This window comes from Plecotus auritus (assembly GCF_963455305.1).
Source record: "Plecotus auritus genome assembly, chromosome: 4".
Lineage (NCBI taxonomy): Eukaryota > Metazoa > Chordata > Mammalia > Chiroptera > Vespertilionidae > Plecotus > Plecotus auritus.
In genome coordinates, this window is record NC_137775.1 from 190,900,612 (window position 1) to 190,912,564 (window position 11,953).

An 11,953-nucleotide genomic window follows, 5' to 3' on the forward strand; every position below is an offset into this window, starting at 1 on the left:
CACTCATTTGCTGGTGGGTTTATGTACAATTTTAACAGCGTCTAAATGGAATAATAACATTGTGTAAAGTGGGGAATATATCAGGACATCAGCTGGTGAATTCTAACTTCCTGATAAGTATTCAACACAATAAAATAAAAAATGTGAAGAGATGGGAAAAGCACCTAAACTCGACAAGTCACCTAGGGCAGTGGTCGGCAAACCGCGGCTCGCGAGCCACATGCGGCTCTTTGGCCCCTTGAGTGTGGCTCTTCCACAAAATACCACGGCCTGGGCGAGTCTATTTTGAAGAGGTGGTGTTAGAAGAAGTTTAAGTTTTAAAAATTTGGCTCTCAAAAGAAATTTCAATCGTTGTCCTGTTGATATTTGGCTCTGTTGACGAATGAGTTTGCCGACCACTGCTCCTAGTGCCAATATTAAATAGGAATTCCACAGCAACCAGTCTGACTTCAGTCACCGGCTTCCCCCCTCCCTGCCCCCCCTGCAGCAGGGCCGATGGGGGGCCAGGGGGCTGGACAGCGTGGGGCTGGAGGAAGATGGCCGGGCAATCTCCCAGAAAGTCCCCGGGATGTGTCAGCTGCTTGATTTTTGTAGCTGAGGAACAGGAAGAGACGAAAAACCCACAACGCTGGCACTCTGGGGTGCCAGACTGTACCTGGGCAGCTAGGGCACAGATGCTGTTTGAGAGGATCTGAGCAACTTTCTGGCCAGACCAGATGTGACGGTCGGTTCCAGGTGTGCACTTGGCGAGGTGCTGGTCCCAGCTGTGCAAGGTTCACCTAGTTGTCCTCGTGAAGGTGTTGGTAACGGAGAGCCACGTGCACACTCAGTGGGCGCCATCCAGAGACATCACCCTAGTACCCGGGGGCCACCCACTCAGCACAAAGGCTCTAAGGGAAGAGCTGAGGTTTCCCTGAGGAAGAAGACACCCGCCTGTGGACGCTCCAGCCTGCCCTCCGCATGGCCTGCCCTACAGGGTTTGGGCCCCAGTGATGGTATAACCCTTCAGTCCATTCCTGTGTCTGTGGATCTACCTACCCAGGTATCTATTATCTATCTATCATCTATCTATCTATCTATCTATCTATCTATCTATCTATCTATCATCTATTATCAATCTATCTATATCTATCTATCATCTATGTATCTATAATCTATAACCTATATATCTATCTCTATATATCTATGTATCTATATCTACCATCTACCTATATCTATTATCTATATCTGTCTATCTATATCTATGTATCATCTATCCGTCTCTATTATTTATCTATATCTATATCTATGTATCTATCATCTATCACTGATATTTCTATCTCTATCATCTATCTATCTATCAATCATCTATTATCCATCTATCTATTATCTATCATCTATCTATCTATCTATCTATCTATCTATCAATCATCTGTTATCCATCTATCTATTATCTATATCTGTCTATATCTATGTATCATCCATCCATCTCTATTATTTATCTATATCTATATCTATGTATCTATCATCTGTCACCGATATTTCTGTCTCTATCACCTATCTATTATCTATTATTCATCTATCTATATCTAGCTATTACTATATCTGTCTATATCTATGTATCATCCATCCATCTCTATTATTTATCTCTATATCTCTATCTCTATCTATCTCTATATCATCTATATCTATGTATCTATCATCTATCGCCTATCTTTCTATCTATCATCTATCTACCTATCTATCTATCATCTGTCTTGCTGGTTCTCTCTCTCCAGGGGAGCCCTCACGGACACGCCGGGTTCGGTGATCCTGACAGACCAGGTCCTATTTCTCTTTCCCAGCGGAAACCTCACCCCTGCTGCCCGGGGGAGGCTGGGCTCCTCCAGGGACAAGACTCTCCAGAAGGAGACGGAGTTCTGGGCCGTGGGCGCCCCCACACCTGCTCTCTGTCCCTCTTGCTGCCACAGAGGAAGCCTGTGAGCTCTCTGTTCAGGGCCCCCCGTCCTCGCTGATCTTGGAAGGATCCGGGCAGGCCTCCTACCCCCACCGCTGCCCCCCCCCCCGGCAAGGGAGGACGGACTCACCACCGTCCTGCTGGCTCCAAGTTCTACCCCGCCCAGCCCGGCCTCCTGCGGTCCCGGAGCGTGCACGCACTGCATGACGGTGCAGAGGGACCATCTCTAGTCCATGAACACCCACGTCTGTGAAAGGAGCGTTTCAGAAGCGCTTGGTCTCTCAGGGGCCGTGTCTGCTGAAAGGCCGTCCGTGGACACGAGGCTGCTGAGAGCGCCGTTCCTGTCCCCGTAGCTGGCCACTCGGGTCCCACGCCGTGGGAGTGCCCTCCAATCCACGCACGCTGTGCTGGGAGACAGCTGTCTGCCCGAGTCTGACATGATTATTATTTTAAACATATCTTTATTGACTTCAGAGAGGAAGGGAGAATGCCTCGGGGCAGGCAGGTTCCGATGCCAGGAAACGCACGGCCAGGGTCACGCGTGTGGCCCCGAAGGCTCCGTTGGCCTGAGGCAGAGCCCGCGGGACACTCTGTCCCCGCTCCCCTGAGAGGGCCGGGGGGAGCCGTGGTGATGGACGGAGAGCGTGCCCACCAGAATGCTCAGACAGAGGGTGTCTCACGGCGCGCATCCCTCGATGACCAAAGACGCAGCGTCCGCGCCCGCCCACGGGGCTCCACCCTGAGCCGCGTTTCCCCACGAGGCGGCGATGCGGACGCACCTCTCCTCTCGGATAAGTGGTCAAAGGAGCATTAGCTCGGACTTGAGAGCCAGGACTCAGGGCTCGAGGCCAGCCAAGAGCCTTAAACTCAGAGTGAATCTCACCTTGTGGTTGGTTCTTGAGCGCGGCCGGCCGGCTCCGTGGCTGAGCATCAGCCCAAGAAGCAGGAGGTGACGGTTGGATTCCCGGTCAGGGCACACGCCCAGGGTGCGGAAGGCAGGCGATCGATCCATGAGTCTCTCTCACCGTGGCTGTCTCTCTCCCTCTCCCTTCCTCTCTGAAGTCAATAAAGATATATTTAAAATAATAATGATGGCTAAGGTGTATTGATGGAACACCCCTCCCTTCAGACGACCCTGGCAAGAGCCCCCAGGGGTGCCCCGTGCGGCCCTTGTCTTACAGGAGGGGGCCCTGGAGACCGGGAGGCCGGCGCTGACCAGCCACGGGCAGCGCAGTCCCTGTCGTTCCACCGTCCCCGCTCCCCGCAGGTCACCGTGAGCCTGGCGGGCTCCGGGCAGGGAAGGGTCCCCCGGGACTTCTCCAGGGGAATGTGAGGTGCGTAAGCCCTTCGGGCGGAGAAGGCATTTGAGTTGCACTCAGCTGAGCTGTGCTGGCCTGAGCTTTCCTTCGGCTACAGGTCCGCCCAGGGCTGCCTCCACGAGCCCCCCGTGTCAGCACCAGAGCGAAGGCGTGGGAATCACGCTGTGCGGCCCTCTGCCCCGCCCGCCGCGCGGTGTCCTCGCTGCCACGCTCCCGGCGTGGGGCCCGCCAGCCGCTAGCCGCGGGCCTGGCAGCGTCTCTGACCCCCCTGGACCGGTGTGGAGTCAGGAGGCAGACACCTGAGGCTCTGTCCTTCCAGGGCCGGGGTCCTCAAACTTTTTAAACAGGGGGCCAGTTCCCTGTCCCTCAGACCGTGGGAGGGCCGGACTATAGTTTAAAAAAAACAAACTATGAACAAATTCCTATGTGCACTGCGGGCCTGGGACGCGTCGGCTGCTAAGCAGGACAGGCAGCGGCCCCCGGCGGGCCGGATCCATGTCCTCGGCGGGCCGCATGTGGCCCGCGGGCCGTAGTTTGAGGACGTCTGTTCCAGGGTGACCGGCGGCCTCACGCCCTTGATGACACCATTTCCCATCTCGCTCCGCTCCTGCAGTGACCATGTCTCCTGCCCCCTCGAGACACAGCCCGGAGCCTGCGGGCCACGCCCGCGTCCCTCTGGGTCCCCGCGGCCTGACCGGCTGCCCCCTTCGGCCTTGTTCCTCCCCCGGGTCCTGGGAAATGAAAGCTACGATTGGTTCCTGCCTCCCAGCCTCGCCGCCGCTACCCAAACGCCAGTCTGCACTCAGCCCTCGCTCTGAGCTCCGCCGGAGCCCGAGGTTAAAGGAGCCGAGCCCTTTCCTCCCCACGTGCTCCTCCTCCTCCTCCTCCAGCCACCTCGCCCGCCCCAACCGGTGCTCCATCCTCCTGCCCCGGAGCTCTGTGGGTGCCTTTAGGGCCTCTGTGGGTGCCTTTAGGGCGTCGGGGACCCCGGGGCACATCCTCCTCCGCTGCTGGACTGTGACGCGGGCTGTCATTCCTGCGCTGTCTACACCTGAGCTCCGGGGCTCGGGCCGCCGCGCCCTCTCTTTACTCAGGAGCCCCGGCCTGACCTTCTCAAGGGCCCTTTTTCTTAGCATCAGCAACGCTTAAGGGAGCTCTGCCCTCTCCGCACACCTTTTTAAAAATATTTCCATTGATGTCAGAGAGGAAGGAAGGGGGAGAGAGAGAGAAACACCAAGGATGAGAGAGAACCGTGGATCGGCTGCCTCCCGCACGCCCCCTCCTGGGATCAAGGCCGCAACCTGGGCCTGTGCCCTTGACTGGGTTCCAACCCGGGACCTTTAGTCCGGAGGCCGGCGCGCTATCCACTGAGCAACACCGGCTGGGGCGGGACACCGTGTTGAGCCAAGTCCGTAGTTTGCACGGGGCTCCCTCTCGGTGTCACTGTGGGTTTGGACAAAGGCCTGTGTCCGTCACTATGGCATCCCCACAGTATTGTCCCTGCCCCGGGCGCCCTGGCCTCTGCCGCCCCCACCACCCCCTCTGGCAATCTCCAGCCTGCTTTCTGGCCTCCATAGTTTTGTCTTTTCCAGAATGTTCTAGAGTTGGAATCACACAGTCTGTCTGAGTAATCCAGGGGGTGGTAAGGCAGGAAGGGCGCCAGTTTTTATGGGGAAAGGAAGTCAGAGGCTGAGGGGTGAGCCGGGCTGGGCGGGGAGGTGGCCGGGCACCTGGAGGCTGGGCCGTGGGGAGAGGCAGGCGGAGAGCCGGGGCAGGGTGAGAGCGAGGGGCGCTCCATCCGCAGGGTCTGCCGCTCCTCCCTCTGCATTTCTCCCCGCGCCCGTGGGAGGGGCGCCCACGTGGCGTCCCCGTGGGTCACATCTGGGACTTGTCTCCCAGGAGCGTGGCCCTGCTGCCGCTGGGCAGAGCTGTGAGGAGGTCTCCGGGGCGGGAGGGCCACAGGGAGGGCCAGCTGGGTGACTCCGGACACTCACACGTCACGGCCGCACGCAGGTGCCGACCCGGGTGGGGTTTGTGTGCAAACCGCACCGCTCCTCCCGTCCGGGGTCTGAGCACCTGAGAGAGTGGGGAGTCACCTTGATGGTGAACGTGCGGGGCTCCCTTGAGAGGCAGGGACGGGGCGCCACCCCGTCTCCACCTGAGACCCAGGCGCTGACAAACCCCCATTTCCCTTGGCCCCAGGTCTCATCAAGTCCTCCCTCAGGCACCGGCCCAAGGTGAAGGTGGACCCTCGGGGGCAGACGCTGTGAGCCTGCGCAGTGGGCTCTAACGCTGCCAGGACTCACCCCACCCCCAGGGCGAGGGCTGAGGAGAAGCCGGGCCTCCCAAGGCTGGGGCACGGGGCCAGGGGGACGCGAGGGGGCCGGGGTGCAGGGACACGCAGGTGCGCCTTTCGCGTCCTCTCTGTCGGGGACCCCCCCCCCCTTCCCTGAGATGCTTGCTTTCCAGCGAATGTGCTCACCCTCCTCCAGGCAGTACTCACGGCAGGCCCTATGCCTGTGGCTCCCCTACGCCTGTGGCTCCCCTAAGCCTGTGGCTCCCCTACGCCTGTGGCTCCCCTACGCCTGTGGCTCCCCTACTGGCTGTGCCCCAGGTCTGGAGGGCCAGTCCGGGCAGATGCGCCTCCAACGTGGAAGGACTTCACCTGAGGGCTCGGTCTGAGGGGTGAGGACTCAGGTGTGGATGGAGGACTCAGGTGTGGATGGAGGACTCAGGTGTGGATGGAGGACTCAGGTGTGGATGGAGGACTCAGGTGTGGGTGGAGGACTCAGTGTGGGTGGAGGACTCAGGTGTGGATGGAGGACTCAGGTGTGGATGGAGGACTCAGGTGTGGGGAGTGGAGGACTCTGTGTGGGTGGAGGGCTCAGGTGTGGGTGGAGGACTCAGGTGTGGGTGGAGGACTCAGGTGTGGGTGGAGGACTCAGGTGTGGGTGGAGGGCTCAGGTGTGGGTGGAGGACTCAGGTGTGGGTGGAGGGCTCAGTGTGGATGGAGGACTCAGGTGTGGGTGGAGGGCTCAGTGTGGATGGAGGACTCAGGTGTGGATGGAGGACTCAGGTGTGGGTGGAGGACTCAGGTGTGGATGGAGGACTCAGGTGTGGGTGGAGGGCTCAGGTGTGGATGGAGGGCTGAGGTGTGGATGGAGGACTCAGGTGTGGATGGAGGACTCAGGTGTGGGTGGAGGACTCAGGTGTGGATGGAGGGCTCAGGTGTGGGGTGGAGGACTCAGGTGTGGATGGAGGACTCAGGTGTGGATGGAGGGCTCAGGTGTGGATGGAGGACTCAGGTGTGGGTGGAGGGCTCAGGTGTGGATGGAGGACTCAGGTGTGGATGGAGGGCTCAGGTGTGGGGAGTGGAGGGCTCAGGTCGGGGGCTGGGCTCCCAGAGAGGAGAGAATGAACCACTCGGGATCAGGGTGATGTGGGCACCCAGGTAGGCTCTGGGGGTGGCATGTTAGTCACCCAGGAGGGTCTGGAGGTCACTGCTGTGGGCCCACTGGTGGCCCCTTACGTTCATATGTTGAGGAGTTCACCCGCAGCACCTCAGGCTAGCGCCGTGTTCGGCAAACCACGGCTCGCGAGCTACATGCGGCTCTTTGGCCCCTTGAGTGTGGCTCTTCCACAAAATACCACGGCCTGGGCGAGTCTATTTTGAAGAAGTGGCGTTAGGAGAAGTTGAAGTTTAAAAAATTGGGCTCTCCAAAGAAATTTCAATCGTTGTACTGTTGATATTTGGCTCTGTGGACTAATGAGTTTGCCAACCACTGGCCTAGAGGAACTAGTCTCCGAATGTGACTGTTTTAGAAGAAGAATTGTTGAAGATAAGGAAGTTGAGGTGAGGCCCTGACAGCGGGTCCTAGCCCAGCGCTACTGAGCGTGATCAGTCCCCTTTCCGATGGAGAGGTCACTCGCTTAGGTCATGGCTGGCCACAAACACAGGTGCGTTAGACGGGGACGGGGGAGAGCGGCCCCTCGGAGAAGCCACACTCCAGGAGTTTGTAATTCGCTGGATGGATGAGTCAGGGCTAGAGGGCTAGGCGTGCTGGAGCGTGGCGTGGTGGGGACGTGATGGTGCACAGAGCTTCTGGCACTCGCCGTGCTGACCCGCGGAGGCCGGGAGAGGACCTGCTCTCGGCAAGGCACCTGCTGCTCGCCTGGGCGCTGGAGGGAGAAAGAGAAGTTCTCTGCACAGGAGTCGACGCCCCGCCGGGGGCAGGTGCTCACCGCCCAGGCTCCCCCCCCCCCCCCACGCCCTGGCTCCCCCCCTTTTTCCCTCTGAGTCTCAGTCAAGACTCTCAGTGACAAAAGAGAAACTCACCTTATGTGACTTCTGGTGAGAGACGTGAAATTTGGGGTAGGATATTGGAGTATCTCAGCACCCCCAAAGAAAGGACACCTAGGTAGGCTCCAGATGGAGCTGTACCGTCAGTAGGCAGCGGGGAGCCTCCCTCACCCCAGCACCCCCATAAGTAAGTAACAGGCCCAAGAAGGAGTCACAAGGGAAATTAGAAAATACTTTGAAAGGAAACACGATGTACCAAAGTGTATGGGATGCAGCTAAGGCAGTACGTAGAGGAAAATTTATAGTTGTGCATAACTGCATGAAAGAGGAGAATGATCTCGACCGGCGGGTGTGGCTCAGTGGTTGAACATAGACCTAGGAACCAGGAGGTCAGGGTTCGATTCCCAGTCAGGGCATATGCCCGGGTTGCAGGCTCCATCCCCAGTGGGGGGCGTACAGGAGGCAGCCAGTCAATGATTCTCTCTCATCATTGATGTTTCTCTCTCTCTCCCTCTCCCTTCCTCTCTGAAATCAATACAAATATATTGACTTTTTTTAAAAAGAGAAGGATCTCAAATCAATAACTAAACCTTTCAGTTTAAGACATGGGAAAACGAGGAGCGGAAAGGAGACGACCCAGAGGCAGCTGCCTCTTCTACCCAGAGTGAGGTCCGGAGTGCTGGTCCCCAGGCGACGGCCCCAGGAGACGCAGGCTGGCCATTTCCGGAGAGCAGCCAGGCGGCCTGTTAAAGGAACAGGGGAGGGAGAATAGAGGAAGGGGAAATAACAGAAAGTGAGGGAACGAGTGGAAAGGAGAACAAGCTCCATCCTCAGAGTAAATCAGCAACCAAGCAAACCCTCCATGTCCTCTGCGGCCACGAGTGTCTACGCAGTAGACTTAAAACTACATCCAAGAAAAGTGCGCGGCTCCAGTCTCCTGGCCTACGCCATGACAGCACCTGTGTCCTGCTCCCAGAGGGACCACAGATTGAATGGCAATCGTGTGACAGGCTCCTGCTGCTGTCTCAGCTCGTGCTGATGCTCACGATGACCCTCCTTACCACCCAACCTCACCCCCGGAAGGAGACAAACCTGCCCACCACCTCTTCTCTCGTGGCCCGTGAGCTGAGGATGGTTTTTGCATGTTTACATGGTTGGGGAAAATCAGAAGAAGAAGAATACTTCGTGACACGTGAAAAGTATGCCCTTCAGATTTCGGCCTCCATAAATAAAGTTTTATTGAAACACAGCCATGCCCACTCATTCACATCATCTGCATTTCATCTTTTCATGTGTCTCTTGGCCATCTGTATGCCCTCTTTGGAGATGTGTTTGTTCAGGTCCTTTGCCCATTTTTAAGTTGGATTCTGTGTCTTCCCGGTGTTGAGGTGTGTGAGTTCTTTGTATATTTTGGAAATGAATCCCTTATCCGATGCATCATTGGCAAATATGTCCTCCCATTCAGTGGGCTCCCTTTTCATTTGTGGGTGGTTCTTTTGCTGTGCAGAAGCGTCTTAGTTTGATGGAATGTGGTTTATTTTTCCCCCTTCGTTTCTCTTGTCCTAGGAGAAGTATCGGTGGAAATACTGCCACGTGAGATGTCTGAGATTGCACTGCCTGTTTTCTTCTAGGATTTTTATGGTTTTGTGATTTACATTTAAGTCCTTTATCCATTTTGAGTTTATTCTTGTGTCTGGTGTAAGTGGGTGGTCTGGTTTCATTTTTTTTGCATGTACCTGTCCAGTTCTCCCAACACCATTTATTGAAGAGACTGCCTTGACTCCATTGTATGCTCTTGCCTCCTTTGTCAAATATTAATTGAGTGTAATGGCTTGGGTCAATTTCTGGGGTCTCTGTTCTGATCCATCAATCTTTATGCCTGTTCTTGTGGCAGTGCCAGGCTGTTCTGATGACGGGGCTTTGTAGTATAATTTGATATCCGGGATTGTGATCCCTCCAACTTTGTTCTTTTTTCTCAAGATTGCTGAGGGGTCTTTTTTGGTTCCATATACATTTTTGGAGTATTTTTTTCTAGATCCATGACATATGCTATTGGTGTTTCAATAGGGATTGCGTAGCATCTGTAGATCGCTTTGGGTGGCGTGGATATTTTGACGATAATTCTTCCCATCCATGAACATGGTATGCACTTCCACTTGTTTGTATCGCCCTCTATGTCTTTTCTGGATGTTGCAGAGTAAATTTTGACTTTGCGTCGCCGAGAATGCCGGGATTTGCTCTTCCTGAAGAGAAGCAGGGACCTTGACCTTCACTTAGTCAATATTTACCCCCTGCGTGGATAAATCCCCTGCAACAAATTTCCACGAAACCCACAGCTTCCAGTCGGTCCTGGGCCGTGCTCTCAACGCCCCCGACGTCCTGTGGGCTCCCCCGGGGTATATCCTCAGGGACACTGCTTCTCCTGACTTCAGCCTGGTGATGACAGCGGGTCCTTGTCCAAACACCCAGCCTTGGGCGGAGCTTACAGACGCCGAAGGGTTTTGTCTTCTTTCCCACAGTTTTGACCAAAGACCCTTCTCCTCTTCCTCTAAAGAGTTTTGGAAGCAGATCGCAGACGCTGCCGTGACGCCTGGCCCGGCAGGTGGAGGACAGGCTGCTGGCGGGGAGGGCAGGCTCTTCGCTGCCCTTTGTCAGCCCTGCGGGGCGGCTCCCCGGCTCCCCTCTCCTCGCTCAGAGTCACTCTTGGTGTTTGTTGGTTGAATGCGTCCTTGCCGCTTAAAGGCACCGCGTATCCTGGGAGCGGCCAAAGGGAGGTTTCCTCCTCTCAGGGGAAGTGACATCATAGCCGCGCCCCCCCCCCCCATGACTCCTCTTCTACCGCCTGAAAGGACCACTCCCTGCGCCTGTGACGGCGCCCCTGCCCCCGCCCCCCATGCTTTGGGGGGATAGGTACCCCGGGTTGTAAGTGCAGACACCTCTGCCCGCTCCTCCACAGAGCACCAGTGGGGGGCCCTCTCTCCACAGGATCAGGGACTTTTCCAGGAGGTTCCTGGGCCCGAAGGGGCCTGATTCTCCAGAGCAGATCCCTTTCGTTTCCCAATTCCCCGCCCGCCCTGGTTTATTGAGATGTCATTGGCCTGGTGCATGGTACCGTTCGAGGTGGACGGTGCCACGGGGTGATGGACAGGTGTGTGGGGCCCGATGGCTGGGCTACGGCGGGCTGACCCTCCCCGCAGCGTGGTGGGTCCGGGCTTTGCTGCTGCTGCTGCGTTGGTTGCTGTGGGAGCCGAGGCGTTGACACGGGACCGGTCTTGCCTCATCCGAATCCAACCCGGGACCCTTCGGTCCACGGGCCGACGCTCTAGCCACGGAGCCAAACGGGCGAGGATGCTTTCTTAACATTTCCGTTGAGAGACAGACAGTAGCCGATAAGAGCAAGGACTCAGAAGGCCAGGGTCAGGGGTCCGTCGCTCCCTTCCCCGCCGAGCGACTTTGGCCCTCGTAGTGCCCGTCTCCCGATCAGTGACATTGATCTCATGGTGGCGCGGCGCGTGGGACCGTTACGGGAATTAGCTGAGTTAGTGTTTGAACAGCGCTTAGAAGAGTGTCCGCCACGGCAAGGGGCGATGCTGGTGGCTGGTAAATACGTACACGGCATCTTGTCACAGGAATGGCTCTTGTTTATTAAACACCCGCTCTCAGCCGGCCACTGCCGGCTCCTGGTCCCAGTTCATCTTCCCTGCAGCTCACCAGAGCACCTGTCACTGTGCAGGGGAAGGGCCAGACCCCATCAGGGGACGGGGCAAGGGACACGTTCTGGGATTTGAAGTCAGGCCTTTTGAGTCTAAAAACCCTGATGGTACCTTTATTATAGCGTTGTTCCTCATGAGATTCAAAAGCTACTTTCAGCCCAGCCGGTGTGGCTCAGTGGTTGAGCGTCGACCTATGAACCAGGAGGTCACAGTTTGATTCCTGGTCAGGACACATGCCCAGGTTGCAGGCTCCATCCCCAGTGGGGGGCATGTGGGAGGCAGCCAATCCATGATTTTCTCTCATCATTGATGTTTTTCTCTCTCTCTCTCTCTCTCTCTTTCTCTCCTTCTCCCTTCCTTTCTGAAATCAATATATATATATATATGTATTTTTTTAAAAGCTACTTTTATTGAGCCACTAGAGGCCCAGGGCGTGGGGGTGGGATCCCTTGGCCTGGCCTGCGCCCTCTCTCAATCCAGGACTCTTTGGGGGATGTCAGAGAGCTGGTTTTGGCCAGATCCCCACAGGCCAGACTGAGGGACCCCACTGGAGCACGAATCCATGCACTGGGCCTCTAGTGTGCATATAAGACCTTTGGTTAATCTCTTCCTGCCCTCCTCCCCGCTCCCTCTGAGATTCATCAGTCTGTTCCATGTTTCCATGCCTGTGCATTGAGCATCTGCC